At 40.3% G+C, this 25686-nt stretch overlaps 1 protein-coding gene across 12 annotated transcripts in view; it reads right to left on the bottom strand.

Annotated features, from left to right (window-relative positions):
- The window catches only part of MAP3K13 (mitogen-activated protein kinase kinase kinase 13), a 135110-nt gene that overhangs the window by 41031 nt on the left and 68393 nt on the right, over positions 1-25686 (bottom strand). The window contains exons 2-3 of one of the 12 annotated variants that reach the window (XM_027584101.2): positions 7397-7612; positions 6831-6957 (exon numbers count right to left, since the gene is read on the bottom strand). The exons of 9 other annotated variants lie outside the window; for them this stretch is intronic. The gene's annotated coding sequence lies outside the window, so the exon portion shown is untranslated. Of the gene's footprint in view, positions 1-6830; positions 6958-7396; positions 7613-8537; positions 8568-25686 lie in introns of those variants that run through there. 2 more of the 12 variants (XM_027584103.1, XM_027584104.1) reach the window with 2 other exon arrangements.

The following is a 25686-nucleotide window of genomic DNA, read 5'->3' as shown; positions in this document are numbered from 1 at the left end:
TACGAACCTGAGAAAACGTTCATGACATGTTAATATAAAAAATAGGTTAGAACAATATATACAACACAAACTCTTACAATTTTTTAGTTTTTAAATTCCAGTGAACATACAGTGTAATATTAGTATCAGGGGACAATATAGTGATTCGACACTTCCATACATTACCTGGTGCTCATCACAAGTGTCCTCCTTAATCCCCATCACCTGTTTCACCCAGCCCCCACCTTTTACTGGAAAGGACACATGGACACATACACAAGAAAAAACACTGGAAGAATATATCCCAAGAATTAACTATTGTTCACTATTAACTACGGTTAGGTCTAGGTGGTTAGATTTGGGAGGGGTTTCTTCCAAGCATTCTGCATTAATATGTTGCTATAGAGTGAATGGGGTTGTGTCCCCTTGCTCCAAAATTCATATGCTGAAACCCAATCCCCAATGTGATAGTATTTGGAAGTGGGGCCTTTGGAAAGTGATTAGGTCATAAGGGCGGAGCCCTCACAGACATGTCAAATATGCCAGTGCCTTGATCTTGGACTTCCCAGCCTCTAGAACTGTGAGAAATACGTATTTGTTGTCTGAGCCATCTAGTCTATGGTATTTTTGTTACAGCAGCCTAAACAGACTGATAAATATTAAAAAATATTAAAAAAATGTTTCCCTTCCCAAAGAGAAATTAAATGTCTTGATAAGCATTGTTTTATTAGGAACAATATCCTGCTCATATTTTTTCTTTTTTCTTTAGTGTTTTTTCTCCTGGGGCATTGTTTTACTTCCTAAGGTATTCATTAAGTCATGTAGGTAAATGTCTTGTGTATGTGACAACACAAATTCCTAAGATATAAAATCTGTTTTTACTGTAATGCACCAAATCTGGGGCAACAAACTAAGCCCCAGTGCTTTAAACTTATTCTTTGCTTCTGATCTGTCCATTAGCACCAATTTCTCAGGGCCACCCAACCTCTGAAAATAAAGACACGGAATTGTCTAGATTGGCCAGTTCGTGCAAATTTAATCTTAAATTTATTCATTGTATGTCAGAAATTTACTTTCTTTACAAATCCCTACATAATAGTTATTTCTTCCTTCACTCTGAATTAAACATTTAGAATATGTTTAATAGGAACCAGGGTATAAAGAGAATCTCACTTTATAGAGGGGGCAAGAAACAGACCAACAATGACTGACAGTACAGTGCTTATCATGAATCAACCAAGTGCTCTGCGAGCACAGAAGAGGGAGGGATACTTTCAGGGCTAGCTGCCCAAAGGTGGTAACTACCGATCAGTGTTAGAAGTGTAGAACCTCATCGGGTTGGCAGGAAAGGGGTGAGCGAGAGAAGAGGGAGAGGATACCACAGATGTGGAGAAAGTATGAACAAGGGCAAGGATGCATGAAAGACTATGGAATATATGACCAATTGAAGTGGCTGGAATGCAGGGTTATATGCATATACAGAGAGAAAGATAAGAAAGGAGAGAAAGTCAGGAACCAGGGGCACTTGGGTAGCTCAGATGGTTAAACCTCTGCCTTTGGCTCAGGTCATGATCTCTATGTCGGGGGATAGAGCCCCACGTCGGGCTCCGTGGGGAGTCTGCTTCTCTCTCCCTGTCTGCCTCTCCCCCTGCTTGTGTTCTCTTTCTCTCTCACACTCTTTCTCAAATGAACACATAAAATCTTTAAAAAATTTTCTAAAAAAAAAAAAAAAAGACAGTCAGGGACCATTTTGTAAGAAGATTTGTATGCTAGGCTAAAAGGCTTGGATTTTATCCTGAAGGTGACGGGGGTATAGTATCCCAGACTGGGGGTTATGGATAAAAAGAAACTACCCCTATGTTATTAATTTCTCATCTGAATTACTGAGATCCAAATTTTAAGCGTTTTTTTTTTCATTGCCATACCCTATGAGTAGCTTGTATGAATGAACCAATGAAAACACCCTATCCTTTGAAGTCTCATTCATTCATGTAAATATGTATTGAGCTCCTATTATATGCTACACAATGTGTTAGGAATTAATGAATGGTACATAGGCTTCTACTCTATAGGAACTTACAATCTAGAGGGAAAGACCAATTGATAATAAGAGCCGCATGGTTAGATATATGGTACACAGACATGACCAAGGTGCTACAGGAGCTCAGAAAAACAAACATCAAATACGTCCAGAGAAGTCATAGAGGAAATGTTGTTTGGGTTGGAGGGTAAACCAGGTAAAAGTGAGACTAGACATTGCAGGAAGTATTGGGGAGCAGCAGGAGATAACTCTTATAAAAGGCAGCCAAAGGTCAGAATGTGGTGGACCCAGATGACAAACTAAAGTTTTTGGATTTTTATCCTCAAGACAATAGAAAACCATTAAGAAATTTTAATCGAGGGAGTGATTTGGCCAAATTTTTAATTAATTTATTTATTTTTAAAAGATTTTGAGAGAGCACGCAGGCATGCACGCGGGGGACGGGGCAGAAGGAAGAGACTCCCTGCTGAGCAGGAAGCCCCATGCGACGCAGGGCTGATCCCCAGATCAGGACCCCGGGATCATGACCTGAGCCGAAGGCAGACACTTAACTGACCGAGCCCCCTAGGCGCCCCTCAAATTTGTAATTTAAAATTACATCCATAGAAGTAGAGGTTGGATGGAAGGGGAAACACTGAAAGTCAAGATGTCACTTAGGAGGAAGAGTTCAGGTGGGAATGATGAGGGCCTGAACCAAGGCAGGAGCAGCGGTAACGAGGAGGAGGGGAAAGGCTGAGGAGGCAGAATAAGTAAGGTCTAGTGATTGATTAGACCTGGGTGTGCGTAAGGAAAAGGGAAAAGGGAAGAAGACTTTCAGATAACTTACTTGGGATAACGGATAGATGGGCAACATCATTAAATGAAATAGGAAATATCAGAAGAAAGAAAGGTTTGGAAAAAAGGTATTTAGCTCAGTTACAGAGATGGAGGGTTCAAGTCCTATTGTGTGTGTTAATGCACTGTACCAGGCTTTTATTTATGTTACCTGATTTTAAAAAGACACTTTGTAGAGAGGGATTTGGGAGGATGGGATGGGAGTGCTCCTTTAGCTCAGGGCAGAAGTATCAAAATAATACAAGGGTGAACCCAAGTTAAATTAAAAATATACTTATTAAATAGATACTAGGAGCTGTGCTTTGCACTAAGCTAAGTTCTGTGGATACAAAGCATTACTGTTACAATTACTACTTCTAATGATAAATGAGACAAAGTGTCTTACAACTTACATAGACCAGCATGCATAATCAGCAATATACTGGTAAAACAGCTCTGCAGAAAACAAAACCAAAAAAAGGAAGAAAAAAAAAAAAACCCACCAGGACACTCTGATTTGTAGTGTTTACTGATTTCTCTGGTATAAATACTCCCACCATGGCAGATTTCAAGCTAATAATAGTTTAGTAACCTACTTGCAAAGTTTCAATTGGCTCTTACAAATTGGTGTGTAAGTCAGCACCAGCACTATAATCCTTGTAATAGTGCCATTCTCATTTTACAAAGAAATAAAAAACTTTTTAAGGTCATAAACTGGGTAAGTGGTAGAGCAGAAATACAAATATAACTCAAAATTCAGATCCCCAAATTCCCTTGCCTTTTTTATAACACCATAGCACCTCTTATAATAACCCCTTGCTTCCTTAGAGTGCTTCACAGGTTAATAAAGTGCTGTGGGCTATGATTTTTTTTTTAAAGATTTTATTTATTTATTTGAGAGAGAGAGAGAGTGAGAAACAGCATGAGAGGGGAGAGGGTCAGAGGGAGAAACAGGCTCCTTGCCAAGCCAGGAGCCCGATGTGGGACTCGATCCCAGGACTCCAGGATTATGACCCGAGCCGAAGGCAGTCACTTAACCGACTGAGCCACCCAGGCGCCCCTGTGGGCTATGATCTTGATCCCTGTGGCAAGGAAGTCAGGGCATGGAATCATTATGCCTAGTCTTCACAAAAACTGAGGTCTACAGAGAGGTATTTTGCTAAAGGTCATGGAGCCAAGATTGAATACCAGATTATTTTTTCTAATTCCAAAACTCTCTCTCTTACCGACACATGTAGTCTCTGTAAGACACAGTTCCTTCCTTTCAAAGCTTATAAACTACTTAAGGAGTTAATAATTACATGGAAGGAATTGCCTCCTCCTCTCCCTTCCCCCCATGACAAATGTGCTGTGTTCTGTTATACAGAGCTGTGCAGAGGGCAAACAGTAATGGGGACTAGAGTAGTTCACTCAGGCTGAATGAAAGAGGTAGGATTTGAGACGAACCTCTGAAAGGAAGATGATTTGAGACCCACAGAAGAAAGGAAGTCAAGCAGCCACATGCAGAAAAATGAAACTGGACCATTTCCTTATACCACACACAAAAATAGACTCAAAATGATGAAAGACCTAAATGTGAGATAGGAGTCCATCAAAATCCTAGAGGAGAACACAGGCAGCAACCTCTTCGACCTCAGCCACAGCAACTTCTTCCTAGAAACATTGCCAAAGGCAAGGGAAGCAAGGGCAAAAATGAACTCTTGGGACTTCATCAAAATAAAAAGCTTCTGCACAGCAAAAGAAACAGTCAACAAAACCAAAAGACAACCTACAGAATGGGAGAAGATATTTGCAAAGGACATATCAGATAAAGGGCTAGTATCCAAAATCTATAAAGAACTTATCAAACTCAACACCCAAAGAACAAATAATCCAATCAAGAAATGGGCAGAAGACATGAACAGACATTTTTCCAAAGAAGACATCCAAATGGCCAACAGACACATGAAAAAGTGCCCAAACATCGCTCGGCATCAAATCAAAACCTCAATGAGATACCACCTCACACCAGTCAGAATGGCTAAAATTAACAAGTCAGGGAATGACAGGTGTTGGCGGGGATGCGGAGAAAGGGGAACACTCTTGCACTGTTGGTGGGAATGCAAGCTGGTGCAGCCTCTCTGGAAAAGAGTATGGATGTTCCTCAAAAAATTGAAAATAGAGCTACTGTACGACCCAGCAATTGCACTACTGGGTATTTACCCCAAAGATACAAATATAGTGACGCGAAGGGGTACGTGCACTCCAATGTTTATAGCAGCAATGTCTACAATAGCCAAACTATGGAAAGAGCCAAGATGTCCATCAACAGATGAATGGATAAAGAAGATGTGGTGTATATATACAATGGAATATTATGCAGCCATCAAAAAACCCGAAATCTTGTCATTTGCAATGATGTGGCTGGAACTAGAGGGTATTATGCTAAGTGAAATAAGTCAATCAGAGACAGACATGTATCATATGATCTCACTGATACGAGGAATTCTTAATCTCAGGAAAGAAACTGAGGGTTGCTGGAGTGGTGGGGGGTGGGAGGGAGGGGGTGGCTGGGTGATAGATATTGGGGAGGGTACGTGCTATGGTGAGTGCTGTGAATTGTGTAAGACTGATGAATCACAGACCTGTACCTCTGAAACAAATAATACATTATATGTTCCAAAAAAAAAAAAAGAAGATAGCAAGAAGGGAAAAATGAAGGGGGGGAAATCGGAGGGGGAGACAAACCATGAGAGACTATGGACTCTGAGAAACAAACTGAGGGTTCTAGCGGGGAGGGGGGTGGGGGGATGGGTTAGCCTGGTGATGGGTATTAAAGTGGACACTTATTGAATGGAGCACTGGGTGTTATATGCAAACAATGAATCATGGAACACTACATCAAAAACTAATGATGTAATATATGGTGATTAACAAAACAAAATAAAATTAAAAAAATAAAATAAAATAAAAAGAAAGGAAGTCAGGGAGGCTAAGAGCATTAGAAGAGGCAAGCAGAAACCACCAGGGCATGTGTGAGAAGGCTGGTAACTCAGAAATAATGAAATTAGCCAGCTAATGTTGGGAGCAGTAACAGTAATGCCTTACCTTCATATATGGGCTCTGAAACCTTATGAAATAATGCAGATGATTTTTCCCTTTAAACAAATCAGAGAGATGAAGTTGGGTGGGATGAGGTTAGGTTGGGGGGACTGAAATTCTAGAGCATGCAGAAATTTAGGGGCTAGGAAGCTGCCTGGGAATAAAAGGCTGGAGGGAGGGGAAAGAACAGATAATAATAATAGCTGGAGCCCTCTTGTTACAGCAACAGCTATTTGCTGAATTGACCCCCATTTCCCTCACCCCATCCTCCCCAACCCATTCCTTTTAAGCTGATCTCTCAGCTTTGACACTATTGATCCCTTCGTTTGCTTTCCTGGCTGATCTCCTGCCACAACCTTGAGCTCCCTTGCCTTTGGCCTCTCTTACGTTGCTCTGCCTAAGGTCTTTTAGGACTGCTGACTTGATCCTGTCTGACCTGGCCACTGCCTCAGCAGTTATTTCCAATCTGCCTTTGCTCCTGGGACTCGCGGTTACCCTGTACAGCACAGGGCGTACATTACGCTTTTGGCGCACATCAAACTTGAGGATAATGCAAATACCTAAAAGTGTATGTGAATTTCAGCCAAACACCTGTTTGTGCAATTTGTTCTTTGAATCAAACTACAGGACTTTATGTTAATTCCAGGTAAATTTCCATTTTGTCCATCTTTATCCTGAGTTTCTTCCTAATGACACCATATTGGAATGGGCTCATACCAAAAAGTTAGAAAAACACGAGTTTGTTTTGTAATCTCTACCCCTTTCTAAGAGGTTAAGGATGCACATGAAGTAGAGTTGTGCCCACTGGCACTGGGAATGAGTTAAAGGAAGAGGATTTCAGTATACTCATCACACTCGGTTTGGTATTTATCAAGGAATGTCTATCAAGGACTATAGTCCAACCCACTTGCTTTACCTCTGAGATGACATTCATGTGTCCAAATTCAAATTCATAGGATATTGCCGACTTGCTCGATACAACAGCTAATCAGCAGCAGAGCTGGGATGAGTCCTCCTTCCTCATGCTACACTCTTTCCCTGGTCTGGTTGTTTGTTTATGCGGACAAAGAGAAACAAATAGCTATGATATCATGACGACTGATGAAAAAACAATAGCAATTCGCAGTGTTATTCTAGATGCCCTAGAGCTACTCCCAAGGAAGCACAAGCACCCACCTAGCGGGGTGACTGCACCAGTCAACAGAGCAGTAAAAGGCCATCCAGCTACTGGCAACTCAGCTGTGCTCTGGGAGGGGGCAGAGCAAGAGACACCTCGAAGCATGTCTCAAGATGTGTGTAGTCCCAGAGGCTTCCCTCTGCCCACCAAGAATATCAGGTCCAATCCCCACCAACAAAGGCAGAGAGATGGAGAGGCACAAGAACAAAGGGAAAAAAAAAACATCCCCATGACTCTCTTAAAATATGATCAGAGCTGACTACATTTAAGAAGAGTGTGGGAGGATAAAAATATCTAAATTTTACCTGTGTGTATGTGTACACCCACACACTGTCACTGCACAGTGAAGAAGCTGGTACGTGGAAACAAGGAACACAGGCAGCCCCACCATCCTTGCTCTGTCTTTTGCCCTCTCTGCTCCTCTCTCCCTGCCCAGATTTGGCTCCGGTACCCTCGTGGCAACTGACGGTTTGGATCTTTTGATTCATGAGAAGTCAGAACTAGTATCTATTAGAAGGGAACTGAAAAAAATCAGGCAAAGTTTTTAAACATCGAGAGTCAAATGGAAAAAGCTAAGCAAGAGCAGGACGGTACAAGGGTGTGTTTGGAATGCCACTTTTATCGGCAGGAAGCTCTCTGGGGAGGGTGGCAGGGGACGTGATGCTGCTGCCATCCTTAGGGGCTCCTGAATCTACCAGGAGCTCAAGGTAGTGCCCTCCAGGCACACCTCCCTTGCCCTTTGAATTTCTCAGTCTCAAGAGGAGGAAGTGGTTTGTGCAAAATTAGTAAGCAAGGGTTGGAGACAATGGCAGCTGTGCATTTGCCAGGGCACTGCCAATTTCTGGAAATTACCTTGGCTTTGTGCCCAAATGGATTCAGCACAGAGGAAAAGGGATGGGAGAGGCAACGTGGCCAAATAGCCCTTGAATTCTTGTGCTTTATTCTATAATATAAATTTTCCCAAGTTGCTAATAAAGGGTAATTTTATAATAGATCCGTTTTCGAGTTTTCTATCATAAATATGTGTAAACCAAAGATTTTGGAAAATTTTACCCCATAGATAAAGTTTTCAGTGTGACTAAAATTGAATAAAATTATAAATTAAGAATTAGTGTTGAGATTTCTTGTGTGGTGCTAAGATCTTCCCAAGCTGTCTTCTTTTCACTTGGCATTTTCTTGCTTTACAATGAATACAACTCTGCCATCTCTAAATTCATATAACAGTATCTAGAGCATAAGAGAGACTTCTGCTATTAGAGCATCAGCCCATTTTAAAACTGGGATTAAGCTACTTGTTCATAGTAATAACATATATTGATCTTCCCAGGACAGAGGTCTGTCACTGAGAGGTCTTGATTTGAACTTAAAAAAATTAGACAGCTTTTTCTAATGGAATTAAAAAATCCTAAGTATGTGATTTACAATCAGATCAAAAGAGTGGCCTACACATCCCTCCGAAGCAGCTCCAGCCACATCTCATCCAGCAAGCAGCCCCAGCAGGGACCAGCACCACTCCAAAGTGACTCCTGCCCTGGGGAGAGAGGAAAAAAACCACACACACCAGGTCCACTGCAGCCGAGGCAGGCAAACCTTATAACTGCTAGTGTGGAGACAGTGCCCTGATCTAACTACCAGCCTTGCCCACCCACAAAAACCTCTCAAAAGGCAGCATATGGAGAGAGCCCTGCAGTTCAGGGTCACTGCCGCCCTGGGGCAGAAGGATTGGAGGCAGGTATCTGGTTTGTCTGCAGGGCCTGCCCACCAATGAAAGTTTCTCAAGGGACAATACAGGGAGAGTGTCCTGCAGCCTAATGTGACCTGGGCAAATGGGTTGAGAGGGCAGGTACCCGGTCTGACTGCTGACACTGCCCAACTACAAGCCCACAGCGGCCTCAGACAGGCCCTTAACAGCACTGAGACCAAACCTGGCCCGCAAGGGGCAAAGTGAGCCATTGCAGCTGACTGGACGGAAGGCAAACGAGGCTCAGCCACACAGTGGGGGCCCAACACGGGGCTTGAACTCATGACCCTGAGATCAATACCTGAGCTGAGATCAAGAGTTGGATGCTTAACTGACTGAGCCACCCAGGCGCCCCTTTATGTAGGTTGTAAAATGAATAAAAGATGCTTTATTTTCAAAGTTGTAGACTATAAACTTATCAAGAAATAGCAATCTGTAAGGCTCCCAATATACCTTAAGTGCTAAATGCTACATACCTCAAATGCTTTATTTCTTGACCAGGAATGATTTCTCTATAACTCCATAAAACTTTAATAAATAACATGAACTATTGTAAGTACAAATATTCCAGAACAGAATCAACACTTTGACCTAAATCTGACTTGCCATATGAAGCAAATCAATAACTAAATAAGTGCACTTAAAATGTCTTAAATAATAAGACACAGATATATATGCCTTTACATATAGAAATATTAATAAATATAAAAATAATCATATACGCATTCCAAGAACATAAGAAAATAGGTTTAAAATGTCAACAGTAGTTATCACTGTTGTTCTTTTAAATTTTCTATATTTCCCCAATTTTCTTTTTTTTTTTTTAAAGACTTATTTGTTTTGAGAGAGAGAGAAAATGAGCTTGAGGGTTGGGGAGGGGCAGATGGAGAGGAGGAGAGAGAGAGAGAGAAGCAGATTCCCCACTGAGCATGGAGTCCCGACTCAGGGCTCAATCTCAGGACCCTGAGATCATGACCTGAACCGAAATCAAGAGTCAGACCCTTAACCGACTGAGCCACCCAGATGCCCCTCCCCAAATTTCTATTATTAGCATGCATAACTTAATCAGAAGTTTTCAATCCAAATATCTGCTGCTTTAAACACACAGACTAATGAGCCAACTTTACTGCTTTTGCATATAGGAAAGATCACATGAAATGTTAAGGACATTGTTGGGAAGCCTAGTGTAAAAAATGTGAGTAGTTCAGGAGAACAACTGAAATGACAATTGAAATCATTTTAAAACTATTATTTAAAATTAAGATTATTTTTTCAATTGGGAAATAATTTTAAAGCGTGCATGATAGCCCAAATCAACCCATTTAGAACCTCCCATGGCCTTCGTTATATGGAGAGCGATACTGTGAGAGGATAGGAGGGAAAGGACTGCAGGAAGATAGACCTGGATTCAAATCCCCCTCATTAAGTTGCCCTTCACTCTCCAACTCAATGTCATTCTATCTATAACTGGTGATAACAACAGATCCCAATTCATAGAATAGACAATTACAGGAGATCATGCATATATATAACACAGCCAGTACACACTGATTCCTCTATGCCTGTTAGCTCTCCAAATCTTTAACTAAAAAAAACTAGAATAAAAAGACATATGTCAATATGCTCAATATACATGTGAAATCAAGGGACATGAGAGGAAGGGCAAACGGAAGACAAATTTTTCTTAAGGAAAGTAGGAAAATGAGAAAAACGGTAAGAGGAGGGAGATCAATACACTTAGAAACTGAGATGCACTGAGCTTTTAACATTCATTTGAAATTATAAATGAAGACACAAGGAATCAATAAACAGAGAGATATGGGGTCAAAAGAGCAAAAGTAAGATTATGAAAACAGGAGAGGAAAAGCCCAAATGTATGCAACTTCTTTTTCATATTTAAATTCTTTTGTCTTTAATTATACCAGCTATTTTTACATTCCAGGTTTCTTTTTTAAGATTTTATTTATTATTTGAGAGAGAGAGAATGAGAGATAGAGAGCACGAGAGGGAAGAGGGTCAGAGGGAGAAGCAGACTCCCTGCCGAGCAGGGAGCCCTATGTGGGACTCGATGCGGGACTCCAGGATAATGACCTGAGCCGAAGGCAGTCGCTTAACCAACTGAGCCACCCAGGCGCCCTTTACATTCCAGGTTTTATCTAAATTAGGAAATAACAAGGAAGGCTGTAGGTAGCTATAACATTTGGGAGAGTATTAATGTTACATCATTCTGATACTTGGGAGAAAAAACTAATTCCCATGCTTCCAACATTGCAATGTTAAATTAGGAGTTAATTTTATTCATTCAAGAAAATATCTCTAGGAAAAGACTGCTTAGGCTTTAAACAAAAGGGTAGTGAGAACATAGGAGAACCACAGGAGAACCGTCCTCCCAAGGGAGATTATGGAATGTTCTCCCTAGAGATCTGCATGTTTCCACATTGTGTTATGCACACACAAAGGCACTCTGCCTTTCCGGGAACTGCCTAACCCCAATCCTGCATCCCCCACCTTCCAGGAGCCTTCCTACCTTCAGGCAACTTGCCTTCACTCTCCTTAGGAAGACCTGATCTCCAGGGCAAAGTCTAAAAAGTTTGGTGTACCTCTGGGTCTAGAGAACTCAACAGCAACGTCCCACAAACTTAGAAAAATCATAAAAAATAGTCCTTCAGTGATCATTTCAACACTGTAGTAAAATGAGTGAACTCAAACTCTCTGGGTCCTAATACTGATTCTGTCAGTGGGAAAGCTCCTTTCTGATCGTTGTGTGTCTCAGTTTCCATGATCAAAAACTGGGATAATATAGGGGGATCGACCTCATGGGGTTATAATGAGGACGAATGAGAGGACACTGGCAGAGTGCTTGACATATCACCCGGCACAGAGAAAGCACTCAATAAAAGTTTGCTACTTATGTTTTAAATTAATAAACATTTTAAGGAAGAGAGTATATGCTTTATTAATAATATCTATAAAATTAAAGGAGTAAGATCAAATGAGAACATAATACTTTATTTTAAAATTTACCTTAACTTTAACAGTTAAAAAGGCAAGGAGGACTTTTGTCAAAATGATTGCAATAGGGTAGAGAGACTGAACTCCTCTCCCCTGAAACAAAAAGCCAGAGGATTTGTAAACGCTGGGGTAAGCGAGTGGGAAATACTTGGAGGACTGAGGGGCAGAAGAAGAGGGAAGTTTGGTCAAAGTGATTGGGCCATCTGTCAGAACATATACTTTATTATTATTTATCTTTTTAAAATGGAAGTATAGTTGACACACAATGTTACATTAGTTTCAGGTGTACGACATAGTGATCGGACAAGTCTGTATGTTATGCTGTGCTCACAAGTGTAGTCACCATCTGTCACCGAGCAGCACTATTACAGTCCCAGTGACTCTATTCCCCATGCTGTGCCTTTCATCCCCATGATTTATTCATTCCATAACTGAAAGTCTGTATCTCCCACTCCCCTTCACCCATCTTGTCCACCCCCCCCCATTTCTGGCAACCATCAATTTGTTCTCTGTATTTATGAGTCTGTTTCTGCTTTTTTTATTTGTTTTGTTTTTTAGATTTTTTTTAAAGATTATTTATTTATTTATTTGACAGAGAGAGACACAGCAAGAGAGGGAACACAAGCAGGGGGAGTGGGAGAGGGAGAAGCAGGCTTCCCACGGAGCAGGGAGCCCGATGCGGGGCTCGATCCCAGGACCCTGAGATCATGACCTGAGCCGAAGGCAGACACTTAACGACTGAGCCACCCAGGCGCCCTGTTTTTTAGATTCTATATGTAAGTGAAATCATATGGTATTTGTCTTTCTCTGTCTGACTTATTTCACTTAGCATAATACCCTCTAGGTCCATCCACATTGCTGCAAATGGCAAGATCTCATCCTTTTTTTAATGTCTGAGCAATATTCCTGTGTGTGTGTGTGTGTGTGTGTGTACATACATATAAATACATATATACATACACACACACACACCATATCTTCTTTATCCATTCATTTAATCGATGGACACTTAGGCTGCTTCCATATCTTGGCTATTGTAAATAATTACACAATAAACAGGGGTGCATACATCTTTTTGAAATAGTGTTTTCATTTTCTTTGGGTAAATACCCAGTAGTGGAATTACTGGATTGTATGGTATTTCTGTTTTTAACTTTTTGAGGAACCTCCATACTGTTTTCCACAGTGGCTGCACCAATTTACATTCCCACCAACAGTGCAAGAGGGTTCCTTTTTCTCCACATCCTTGCCAACAGCTGTTGTTTCTTATCTTTTTGAGTCTAGCCATTCTGACAGGTGTGAGGTGATATCTCATTGTGGTCTTGATTTGCATTTCCCTGTTGATTAGTGATGTTGAGCATATTTTCATGTGTCTATTGGCTATCTGCAGGTCCTCTTTGGAAAAATGTCTATTCAGGTCCTCTGCCCTTTTTAAAATCAGATTGTTTGGCTTTTTTTGGTGGGGGGTGTTAAGTTATATAGGTTCTTTACATATTTTGGATATTAACCCCTTATCAGATATATCATTTGCAAACATCTTTTCCCATCCAGTAGGTTGCCTTTTCATTTTGTTAATGGTTTCCGTGGCTGTACAGAGAATATTAAAACAGATTTGTCCTTGGTTTTTTCAGGGCTATAACCACGGAAAAAGGAAACCTTAAAGTTGTCCCAAAGGATGGCTATTTCCATTTTATTATGAAAAGACGTTTATTTCCAAGGGGTTAAGTAGAGCAACTTAGCCCAGAAATAAGCAATGGCCTGTCCTGCAGGATTTGACCTCACTATTCATTGGCCCAGGCCCTGAATCCCCTTTGACCATTTTTGTGTCTATGCCTCGTCTAGTTTGGAAAAAAAGAAAAGGATCTAATTTGAAGAATCCCAATAATCCTCTCACTAGAAGATAGCATGAGTAGCACAAGTTAGTACTCTGATGTTGACAATAAACACATAATTAATACTTATTTCTCATAAGTATCACGATCTTAACATACACAGTAACTACACTTGTTTACTATGTCACCGGCATCTTCCTTTGTAGACTAGGTATGTTTCTTTCTCTTTTAAGATTATTTATTATTAGAGAGAGAGACAGAGTGCACACACATGAGAGTGGGGGGAGGGGCAGAGGGAGAGAATCTTCAAGCAGACTTCCCGATGAGCACGGAGCCCCGCATGGGGCTTGATCTCATGACCCATGAGATCATGACCTGAGCCAAAACTAACAGTTGGATGTTTAGCTGACTGAGCCACCCAGGTGCCCCAGACTAGATATGTTTTTAAAGAACAAAATAAGCAGAATCTAATTAGAGATTAATTCATATTCCAAATGTACTAACTAGGGATTAAACTGAAGGAAACTTTTTATGCTGTACATAATCATTTTTCTGAATTAAGATCTTCTGAAGTCTGTGTGAATACTGCTTGTATGATGAACAAGCAGTAGAAGCAGGCACGATCACTGAAGTAGGACCCTCAACTAGCCTAAGCCCTGGCAAATGGGGCAAATGAGGAGAATTCAATGAGACTGCTTACAAAAGGCGGGAGCACGAAGAGCAATAGGGATACTATTATGCCCCAGAGCTAGGAACAGCCAGCAGGCTTTAACTGCGGAGGGGAAAGAATGATCGCCAGAACCTGGAGAGTGTGGCTACAGAAGAAGGTCATCGAACAAGAGCTGTAGCCTTTGGTATGAGCAGTGCAACCAAAGTGCACTGACCTGACAGGGAGGGAGCCAGGGGAGTTAATGCTGAACCCCACCCTCACTCTCCTCTTGCTTTCAAAGAGCCTGCAGGTGCTTCCCATTAGTTGAACCTAATAGAAAACCAGAGGGCAAGGAAGTCCACCGATGCAGTCCATACAAGTCAATGTCCAGAGACACAGAACAGGGTGCTTTGAGAAGGGCAAGAAGTAGATCTGATCCTAAGCACCATACCAGTGGAGATCCTGCTGCTAAAGGCAGAGACACAAAGGTCAAAGCTGGAAATGCAACCCACAGTGCTGAGCCTCAGCTACTAAGAGGTCTACCTCTGGCTTCTGAATCTTTCGGTTTGGTGAGAAAACTTGAACTCTGGTGTCAGTCATGGGCTCTACAGCAGTTGCGTGTCCGTTGGACAACTGTCCAACCTAGGCTGGGGAATATTTTTCTCTCTAAACATATAAAATTACTGTTTATTACATTTAGGTCATCCATGAATCTCAATACTGTATAATATGTTACCAAAAAAGGATTTCATCAAATGAAAGCTAAATGATATCTATATTGTGATTAAAAACTTACTGTGGGGGCACCTGGGTGGCTTCCTTCCTTCAACTCAGGTCATGATCCCAGGGTCCTGGAATCGAGCCCCGCATCAGGCTCCCTGCTCACTGGGGAGTCTGCTTCTCCCTCTCCCTCTACCCCCCCCCCACCTGCTTGTGCTCTCCCTCTCTCTAATAAGTAAATAAAACCTTTAAACAAACAAACAAAAAAATACTTACCATGGAGGCAGTTTGCTATACATGGGTTCTGAAAAATGGGCATCTTCATGGGATTCATGTGAGTATTAAATGAGATAATGGACCTGAAAGTGCTTTTTAAGCTACAGAGTAGTATTCTGATGCACGTTGTTGCTATTCAAATATATGCCAGCCATAGGGAGGTGATGGATAGTGTACTGCTTGATAAGAGTTGGTTAGCTCTGCTGTCAGAGCTACCATTCATGACTCTAAGCAAGTGAGAAAGAAGAGAAAATCTTTTTGAATAAAACTATATAATGAAAGTTCTTTTCCCATTAAATTAACTGTCATTATGGACTATTTAGTTGAATAGTAAAATATAACTGAAGTAGAGATAGGACTCTAACACATTCTGCACTTGTTTTATACTATATAACATTCAAACCAAATAATACATTGCCAGCTTCGTATAACAGAGTTACTGAAGAGCATCAGTAACAGATTTCCAGTGATATATTTGGAATGTCCCACAAAGCAGCAGATCCTGCACAAGGTTCCTGTGCAAGTCCTCCATGTACTTGGCAGACAAGAAGGCACCAAGGGTCCTTCTGCTATCCTCAGATTGCTTAGGAATGACAGAATCACAGATTGTTAGAATTGGAGGGAGCAAAGATTAGGTCATGACTCCTGTTTTTCAACAGAAATAACTCATTAGTTTCTAAATTCACCAGGAGGGGCACCTGGGTGGCTCAGTTGGTTAAGCGACTGCCTTCGGCTCAGGTCATGATCCTGGAGTCCTGGGATCGAGTCCCACATCGGGCTCCCTGCTCAGCAGGGAGTCTGCTCCTCCCTCTGATCCTCTTCCCTCTCATGCTTTCTATCTCTCATTCCCTCTCTCTCTCAAATAAATAAATAAAATCTTTACAAAAAAAAAAAAAATCTAAATTCACCAGGAGCTGAAGCCAAGTAACATTTATGTCTGTACCTTGTCCGTCTTCTTTCCCTTCTTTCCAGCCTCAAGGCTTAGTTCAGAACCTGATATAATATGATGTAATTTACTTTTTGGATGAGAGAATTTTACATATGCACAAACTCACACATTCACACAGAGAGAGCAATGTGATAAACAGTATATTAATAACAATAGCTAACATTTGTTGAGATTATTGCCATTCACTTCTCTGACCAGTCACTTACATTAACTTTTTTAATCCTCACATCAACCCTTTGAGAAAAGCATTATTATTATCCCTGATAAGAACTGATAAAGAAATCGAGGCACAGGAAGTTCAAATAACTCACTACAGCTTACTAAGGGGTAAAGACAGGAGGTAAGCCCAGCTCCACTCCAGTCCCAAAGCCTGAGCCTGAGTCCAAGTCCATGGACCACTCTACTGTCAATATTATAATGGGCTTCTGTTTAATTAAGAAATGTCTAAATCAGAAAAATATGGACTTGACTCCCATTTTACCTTGAGCTGAGGTTTTATGTTTAGGGTAAAGCTAAAAATTCCTAGCAACAAATAAAGTGGAGAATTCTAAATGTTTATTTTTTTATTTTTTTATTTTTTTATTTTTTAAAGATTTTTTATTTATTTATTTGAGAGAGAGAGAATGAGAGATAGCACGAGAGGTAAGAGGGTCAGAGGGAGGAACAGACTCCCTGCCGAGCAGGGAGCCTGATGTGGGACTCGATCCCGGGACTCCAGGATCATGACCTGAGCCGAAGGCAGTCGCTTAACCGACTGAGCCACCCAGGCGCCCTAAAGTGGAGAATTCTAAAATATGCCCACCTTCTGTAGGTTTACTCCATTACATTTTACTTCTAAACCCACACTAAAACTGTAGCTTCTAGTCATATGTGGCTATTTAACTTAAATGAATTAAAATTAAATTAAATTAAAAATTCAGTTCCTAACTTGCCCTAGTCCATTTCAAGTGCTCAGTAGCCACATGTGGCTAGTGGCAACCATACCAGACAGTGAAAAATAGGACACTGCACTTCCATCACAGAAAGTTCTATTGTACAGCTGTGCTCTATATGTTTTACTCGCCTTAACAGATTTGTTTATTGTGAGAACTGATAAAGATATAGCTTCCCTTTGTACATGAGGATTTGCTAAATGCATAGAATTCCATTACTTCTTTTAAAATAACAGGTTTGCTATCAAATTTTAGTAATATCTGTGAATGAAATTATTTAAATACAGCTCCTTCCAATGACTTTGCCAGGATCAAATTAGAGGTTTTTTGTTTTTGTTTTTAAGATTATTTACTTATTTATTTGAGAGAGAGAGAGCGTGTGTGCATACAAGTGGGCGGAGTGGCAGGCAGAGGGAGAAGCAGGCTCCCTGCTGAGCAAGGAGCCCAATGCGATACTTGGTCCCAGGACCCTGGGATCATGACCTGAGCCGAAGGCAGATGCTTAACTGAGTGAGCCACCCAAGCACCTCAAATTAGAGATTTTTAAAAAGGATTTTACAACGGATGCCTGTGTGGCGCAGTCAGTTAAGCGACCAGTTCTTGGTTTTGGCTCAGGTTGTGATCTCAGGGTCTTGAGATCAAGCCCCATGTTGGGCTCTTCACTTTGCACAGAGTCTGCTTAAGGATTTTATTTATTTATTTGACAGACAGAGAGAGCACAAGCAGGGGGATCAGGGGAGGGAGAAACAGGCTCCCTTCTGAGCAGAGAGCCCGATGCCGCCGGCCTCCATCCCAGGACCCTGGGATCATGACCTGAGCTGAAGGCAGACGTTTAACCAACTAAGACTCTCTTTCCCGGTCCTCCTTCCCTGAACCCATGGATATGCACGTGCTCTCTCTCTAAAATAATTAAATAGGGTGCCTGGGTGGCTCAGATGGTTAAGCATCTGCCTTAGGCTCAGGTCATGATCCCAGGGTCCTGGGATCGAGTCTCGCATCGGGCTCCCTGCTAGGCTGGGAGCCTGCTTCTCCCTCTGCCTCTGCCTCTCTCTCTCTCTCTCTCTGACTCTCATGAATAAATAAATATAACTTTAAAAAAATAAAAAATAAAATAAAATAATTAAATAGATCTTTAAAAAATTTTAAAAATAATAAAAAATAAAAGGATTTTCCAAGAGACCATAACCAGGTGTCTAAAATTATGAGAAAAGCCAAAGGAATAATTTTCAAATACCTAAGTAGTTTCAACAGTCATTTGTGGATAATTTCAAAGTTGAAATTGTATTATTGCTATTTTCATAATTACCCTTCCTTGAAGTCTCTAATCACAAGACTAGTGTAGGTGAAAGGCAGAGAAGTAAGGGAGGGCTAATGGAGGAAACGGGCAACAAGACCAGAAGTTTCTACCAAATCACCAACAGCTCTTGTCACTTCTCAGACAAGACTGTATTAGAGATAACCATGATAAAAACTCCAGGAGGAGCAAGGAACTCTAGACTCTGGATCCAATGTCCAATTTTAATTGAGAAGTAATTAAAATCATATCAGTGAAAGGTCCCACTGCTTTAGACTTTTAACTTAACGTTTTGTTCTCCTTACTCAACATTGTTTTTGTTCACAGAATCAGTCCTGAGTTTTAATTTTTTAAGAAAATGATTCAATCCAGATGATACCCTAGAAAATGTACCCTAGAAAATAGAACATTTTGGGCTTTACCAACAATAGAAATTTGAAATTGGCAAATCTCAATCATTTTTCACCTGCCCTATGTCATTGTTTTGGAAGGTGAATTTGACTTTATGCTAGAGAGTAATCTAAACCCATTCTTTAATTATTCATTGGGGTAGTTTCCATTTCTGTTTCCAATATATAGCTGAAATTTGCAGACTACTAAAGGATCCTTGTAAGTCCCATCTGTCCAAGATCAGGATGACAAGGAAGAACATCAATAAGTATTAAATATTTATTCTAAGTGTTAAAAAAAATAATAAATGTCCAAGACAGTTCTAATGGAAAGAAAAATAAATGCAGAACAACAAACTATAATAGAAAACAGGATGTAGTGCCTCAATACAAAGATTTATATTACATAGGATAGAATTTAAAGACATATTCAGCTGCCTCCCTTCAAAAATTATAATCTCAACTCATTATGAGTGCACATTTTCAAAATGTGTTTCTAAAAAGTTTGTATAAATTATATTTTTAAAATAAAAGCTAAAATTTAAAAATCCCCAACATAAGTTACTATTTGAAGTAATACTAGTAAATCTATTTGCAAGGTGGAAAATCCTTTTGAAATGGTAATGATTGCTTTATTATTGTACTTTTTTTAAAATTTGATTTTCTTCTGGCTCAGTGTCTGGTATGAAGCCACCAGTCAACTCACTAGCCATTGCTTCTCATAGCTCTTAGTAAATCAATCTGAATAGTTAATATGTCCTTATCATTTGTCCTGGGCTGGGAACCAGATAACCAAACTTGTTTAAAATGTGTGCAAAATAATAGCAATTAAGTTTTGTACAAAGGCTTGAAGAATCTTCTTACGAGTAAACCATGAGGGTTGGTATATGGACTTTATGAAGTCTATTAGGCCTGTGTGGAAACATCCCCCCCGGCCCCCCGCTGCCCTTTTCTGGTTCTAAATAACTGTGGGCAAACTTAAGTGTATGTGTGTTTAGCTGTTCTTAAAATATAGCATGATCTATAGTCACAACACCTTATAAAGTGAGGACAAGAAGAGGCAACCTGTGGAACCTACAAAATGGAGAACCTACAAAATGCCAGTGGCCCTTTTGGCCATATAATAGCTTTGAAGGGGGCATAATTGCTTGTTGTGACTCTACTTCCAAAAGGAATGGATATAATATAATCATCACTTGCTTCCCTTCATAATCCATTAAAGAATCTTATTCATGTGTTGAGCTTATTTTTGTATTAAACTTAATGCCTATATTTTATTACTAACACTTAATATTATAAATGATCTCTTTAATACGTATGTTTCTTTCACTAGAAGAGAAGCTTGCTGAGGGTAGGGTCTATCTTATTATCTTATTACTGTTTTCCCCAACACCTAGCATGGAACCTGACATGAATAAAGTTCTTATGAATTCATGAATTGAGGTAAAAATGCCTTTAAAATTTTAAAAGTAAGACTTTTAAAAAATGTGTTCCAAATGCTTTTAAGCTTCAGGTGATGCTCTTGAAGTCTAGAATTCCAGAATTTATGCACCATGATTTTATAAATATCACCTGTGTTCTTCAACACTGATGGGTCTTAAAAGTTCCAGCCTACATTCCGAAGGCAGGACACATACAACCCTTGAATCATTTCAATTGCTTTTGATCCATCTCCAACTTCATCTTTCCTTAAGATTACCACTCAGAATCATGCTCTAAATGTCACTGATCCTGTGGTTGTAGATTAAGGAGAGGATACTGGTTTTTATTTCATTGCTAGACCCCTTCTGATGATGTCCAACATGCTAGTGGGTCATGATCATACACTGAGCACATTTCATCAGTGAATAACTTGCCATTACTGCAAAGTTCCTCCCAGGACCGTAATGAACCAGACCATGATGAATATTGTAAATAGTTATTTTCCCCACGTCCCATTACATTATGCTTATGACATGTTGTAATAGGAAAGAATATGGTTTCTAGGTGGAAAGACCTTATTGGAATCCTAGCTTTGCCACTTACCTAGCTCTGTCATTTACTTCTTCAACAAGTTATAGAAATGCCTCATTTGTATATTGGCATTAATAAGCCTCCCTTTTAGAGTTGTTGTAGATGCCAATCAAACTAACAGGCATTTTTTATTTACAATAGTGAAGACATAGAAGGAACCTAAGTGTCTATCGATAGATGAATGGATAAAGAAAATGTGGCATGTATAAATATACAATGGCATATTATCCAGCCACAACAAAGAATGAAATCTTGCCATTTGCAACAACAGTGGATGGGACTTGAGGGCATTATGCTGAGTGAAATAAGTCAGCAGAGAAAGACATAACATATGATCTCACTTATACATGGAATCTAAAAAAACAAACCCATGTTCACAGATACAGAGAACAGATAGGTGGTTGCCAGAGACAGGGGGTAGGGTGGGCAAAATGGGTAGAGGGAGTCAAAGGGCACAAGCTTCCAGTTATAACATAAATAAGTCATGAGAATGTAATGTACAGCATAGTGACGAGTTACTAATACAGTATTGCATATTTGAAAGTTGCTAAGAGAGTCAATCTTAAAAGTTCTCATAACAAGAAAAAAATTTTTTGTAACTATGTGTGGTGATGGATGTTGACTAGACTTATTGTGGTGATTATTTCATGATATATACAGATATCTAGTCATGTTATCGTATACCTGAAACTAATATTGCATGTCAATTATAACTCAAAAAAAAAAAATCCCCTAACAAGCATTTTATCGAGTCCTTACTATAAACAAGACTCTGAAATCTTCAAATGGTTTCCTTCTGTCATCTTGGCATTTCTCACCAAAATACGTAATTTCAACTGCAAAATAGGAACATTTCACTCTATACTCACAACTTTGGATTTCTCCTAAATAGTTAACAAGAGTTCTAGCTAAACCTGGAAGACTGAACACATTTTATCTGCAGTTCTCCCCATCCCTACACCAACTCACACTAAGATGAAAGTATGGCCAAAGGAAGGAAGGAAGGAAGGAAGGAAGGAAGGAAGAAAGAAAGAAAGAAAAGGAAAAGATAGATCATGCAATAACATGGATGAATCTCAAAAGCACTATGCTAAGAAAAAAAAGCCAACACAAAGGCTACATACTATGATTCCATTTATATGAAATTCATTTATAGGAAACACAAAACCACAGGGACAGAAAACAGAACAATGGTTATTAACAGGGGCAAGGGCAGGTGAGAGGGAACCGATCTGGGCTTTTTTCCCCCCCTGACTCTATCTAGTACTGAGATGTTCAAAAAGCATTCTGAAAGCAAAGTCCCTGAGCTGCCCTAGGCAATGGCAGGACTGCCAGAACACATCAATAGCCTTGCCATAGACTCCTTGGAAACCATACACTGCTACTCTTTCCGACACGTTTACTACAATGCTTTTGATAAGCACAGTCCATTTAGTTGTGTGAGTTGTTAGCAATCACATCGCTTTACAACTTTCCGTAGGTGTATACATTAGAATTAATTTTATATTTCTAATTCTTTAACATCCTTTGCCATAGAGGTACCTCTAGGTGTTTCTAAATGAAAGTTAATAAATATGAGTCTAGAGAATAAAATAAGAATTTAGCACAGTCCAGGTTACATGTCCTTAGAATCTAAAAACCACCCCTGGATTTTCCCACCTCAAAGTCATTGTGAGTTAAAGGTTAAGGTAAAGATCCAGGGTGTTCACAGACAAACACATAATCAGCTCATGCATCCTTTCCCTCACTTACTGAGGCAAATCAAAGTGTTCCTCCCATAAAAGCTTTAGGGTTTCTACTGTCCTTTTATGATTTTCCTCTTCAGGCATGCTTTCAATGTTAATTTTTAAACTTTATTTCACTGGCTAAAATTTTGTGGAATAGGCCCCACATCTCTTCTGGGATGATCCTACCCCCCATTCTATAATTTCCAACTTTCCTTTGAAAGATTTTTCTGTAGAGCCCCTTTCTACTTGCCCAGTATAAAACAAGTAGATTCACTGGTGAGAATGGGTTTTGCAATGAAGTATCCTTTCAATCTCACTAGACTAAAATGAATTGAGCACCAAAATTTAAAATATGAAAATAAATCACTAGTACCTATGAGGAATCACAAAGCCCTTACACCTAGTCAACCAAATGACTTTCTTCTCATAATCACTGAAATAACAATAGGGCTAGGATGGTCCACTAGTTGTATCAGTGATTTGGAAATTAAGCCACTTACAATGCCTTGGACAATCCAGGTTTGGGGATTAGTGGCTTTTTTCCTTTAGCCTACATATGTCTAATCCCAAGGGACAAAATTAAAGGCATGCTTGGCTGTGGACACAGAGAAGCTCAAAGAAGAATCTGATTATTTTTTAACCCCAGTAGATTCAGCTTCTGATTCTGATTTACTCTCTTTTTCTCTCTCCTTACAGCCTAGGCAGAATCAAGAGAAAAGACAATTCCGCAATAGGTAGGATTTAGTTTAAGAGTCAAATAGGTAGAATAAAAATGTATTTAGCATACTCCTAAATAGGCCTGCCATGCTACTGGCTTTATTTCAAGCCCTTTCTTGTTCACATGGCAGGATAATTTAATTAAGGGAAGAGAAGTTGAGAACTAAATTGCTGGCTAGGGATGGCTAAATTGAGAGTCCAATGGTACCCTAGGCTTCCTGTTTTTCTGACTTCAAACTGTTTTCGGTAATTTTCCTGACTACTCTGGCACCCTCCGGTCTTTTTTAACTTTTCTGCTACTGGACTCTCAGTCATCTTCTACCCATGACCCCTCCATTACACAATTCTAGGAGGCCTCCTTCCCAATGACAGCCTCGCTTTTATTATTTCTCTCTTCCACAAATGATTCTCAACGTCAAAGTTATTTCCCATAAGATCAATGGATGTCAGCTGGTTGTTTCACTTTAGGGAATTATAGCCAAGTACTTTAAACACAGAAGGTAATGCTGTAAAGGAACGAGGGCAGTCCTTCCAATTCCCTCACTGCAATAATCAGAATGTCTGGGTCTCCCCAAAGTTCATGTGTTGAGATCCTAATCCCTAAAAGTGATGATATTAGTAGGTGGGGCCTTCGGGAGATGCTTAGGTCATGAGAGTAGAGTCCTCATGAATGGGATTAGTGCCCCTGTAAAAGAGGCTCTAGAGAGATCTCTCGTCCTCCTGCCATGGGAGAATACAACAAGAAATCTGTGACCCTGAAGAGGGCCCTCATCCAACCATGCCGGCACTCTGATCTGACTTCCAACCTCCAGAGCTCTGAGCCATAAATTTCTCCCCAGTCTGTGGTGTTTCGTTACAGCAGCCTGAATGGACAAAGACACTTGGTAAACGCGCACTGAGCATGTGCCCGACAATTATGATGCCACGGATGATGGAATAGAGATATACTAGACTGTCCTACCCTCGGGGAGCATTCAACCTAGCATGTCAGAAAGGCAAGTAAACAAGTAACTGTGGTATAGGGCAGCATTAAGTAAGGCTTCAAGAGCGAAGATTCAGCTAGAGTCTACTGGGCTATAAAATGCCCAGCACAGTAGATGGCACAGCAGGCAGTGTAATAACTAATTCTGAGAATATCAGTGGAAAATCCCATAGAGGAAGAGAAATTTCATCAACGAAGTGGGACCTCGAAGTAAGAGTCACGCCAGGGGAGAAACGGCAGAGGATGGGGAGACAGGGGTGCTCTTTGGAGAACACACATATTCCCATCAAAGAGAATTTCATAAAGAAAAGAATGGAGGGCGAGAAAATAAAAGGCATTTTCCAGGAACAGTAAGCAGTCTGGGAGGGTCGGAACATAAGGTGCATTGGAGGGCATTGATCAGCATGGCTGTAACTATAGGGTGGTGTTGCATCATGGAAGGTTTTGAATCCTGAGCTATCAAGTCTCTTCTCTGATCAGAAGAACTTGGTTTCATAAAAATCACTACTCATTACTCATGCAATGATCAAAAAACTTTTGTTCAAGCCCACAGTAACTGGAATGAGCAAAATATATAGTTTCTGAAATCATGCTATTACACTAAATAATGCCTGTATACCTTATTAACAAAATAGAATTGTTTGGGGGCATAAAACTGAGGCAGAGTTTCCTGTTAAGTCATTCACTGACACAAACACATTTTTCAGAGCCACTTCTAGAAATCTAACAGGAGCCAGGAAGGAATACACATGCTGGCCTTTGAGCAAAAAGGAACATGCCATAGGAAAGGTTCAACATCCTGAGATGCTCTGCTAGTAAGAACATCATCTAAGGGCTTATGACAATTCTATAGATTAACAAGACTGGCTATGCAATGTGCAGGACAACTACAAAATGAAAATTCTAGACCCTCTGTTCAAGAACTAATAAGAATTTCAAGGCAGAGACAGCAGAGTATTAAGTCATCCGTGAGGCCCTGTGGTTATGCAGCCATGAAGCCGGTCTGATTGCCAACGCTAAATTTTAATGATCGTCCACTTGGTTTCCACAGGCTGCCTTCTGTAAAGCAGCCATCCCATCCAAGGGTGAACTGCTGCCACAGATGTATCCCCAGGATTAACCTCATCCCCGCCAGTGTGCTTTCCTCTCAGCTTTGCTGGCAAGGGTGACTACAGGAGAGCCTTTCCTAGAGAAGTGCGGGCTTTCTCATCTATTCTTATAATGCCATTCTTCTATGCACTGAAAATACGCCCTCTCTCTTTAATCTTTTATGTTTAAAAATTCCCCTCTTCAAAAAGTCATAAGTAGGAGGTAAGTTCTCAACCACATCCAGGCCTTAATCTTAAATTGATGCAATATCGG

The sequence above is a fragment of the Zalophus californianus genome, chromosome 1 (assembly GCF_009762305.2).
Source record: "Zalophus californianus isolate mZalCal1 chromosome 1, mZalCal1.pri.v2, whole genome shotgun sequence".
Lineage (NCBI taxonomy): Eukaryota > Metazoa > Chordata > Mammalia > Carnivora > Otariidae > Zalophus > Zalophus californianus.
Note: the sequence above shows the minus strand (reverse complement) of the source record. Positions and strands in the feature narration are given on the sequence as shown.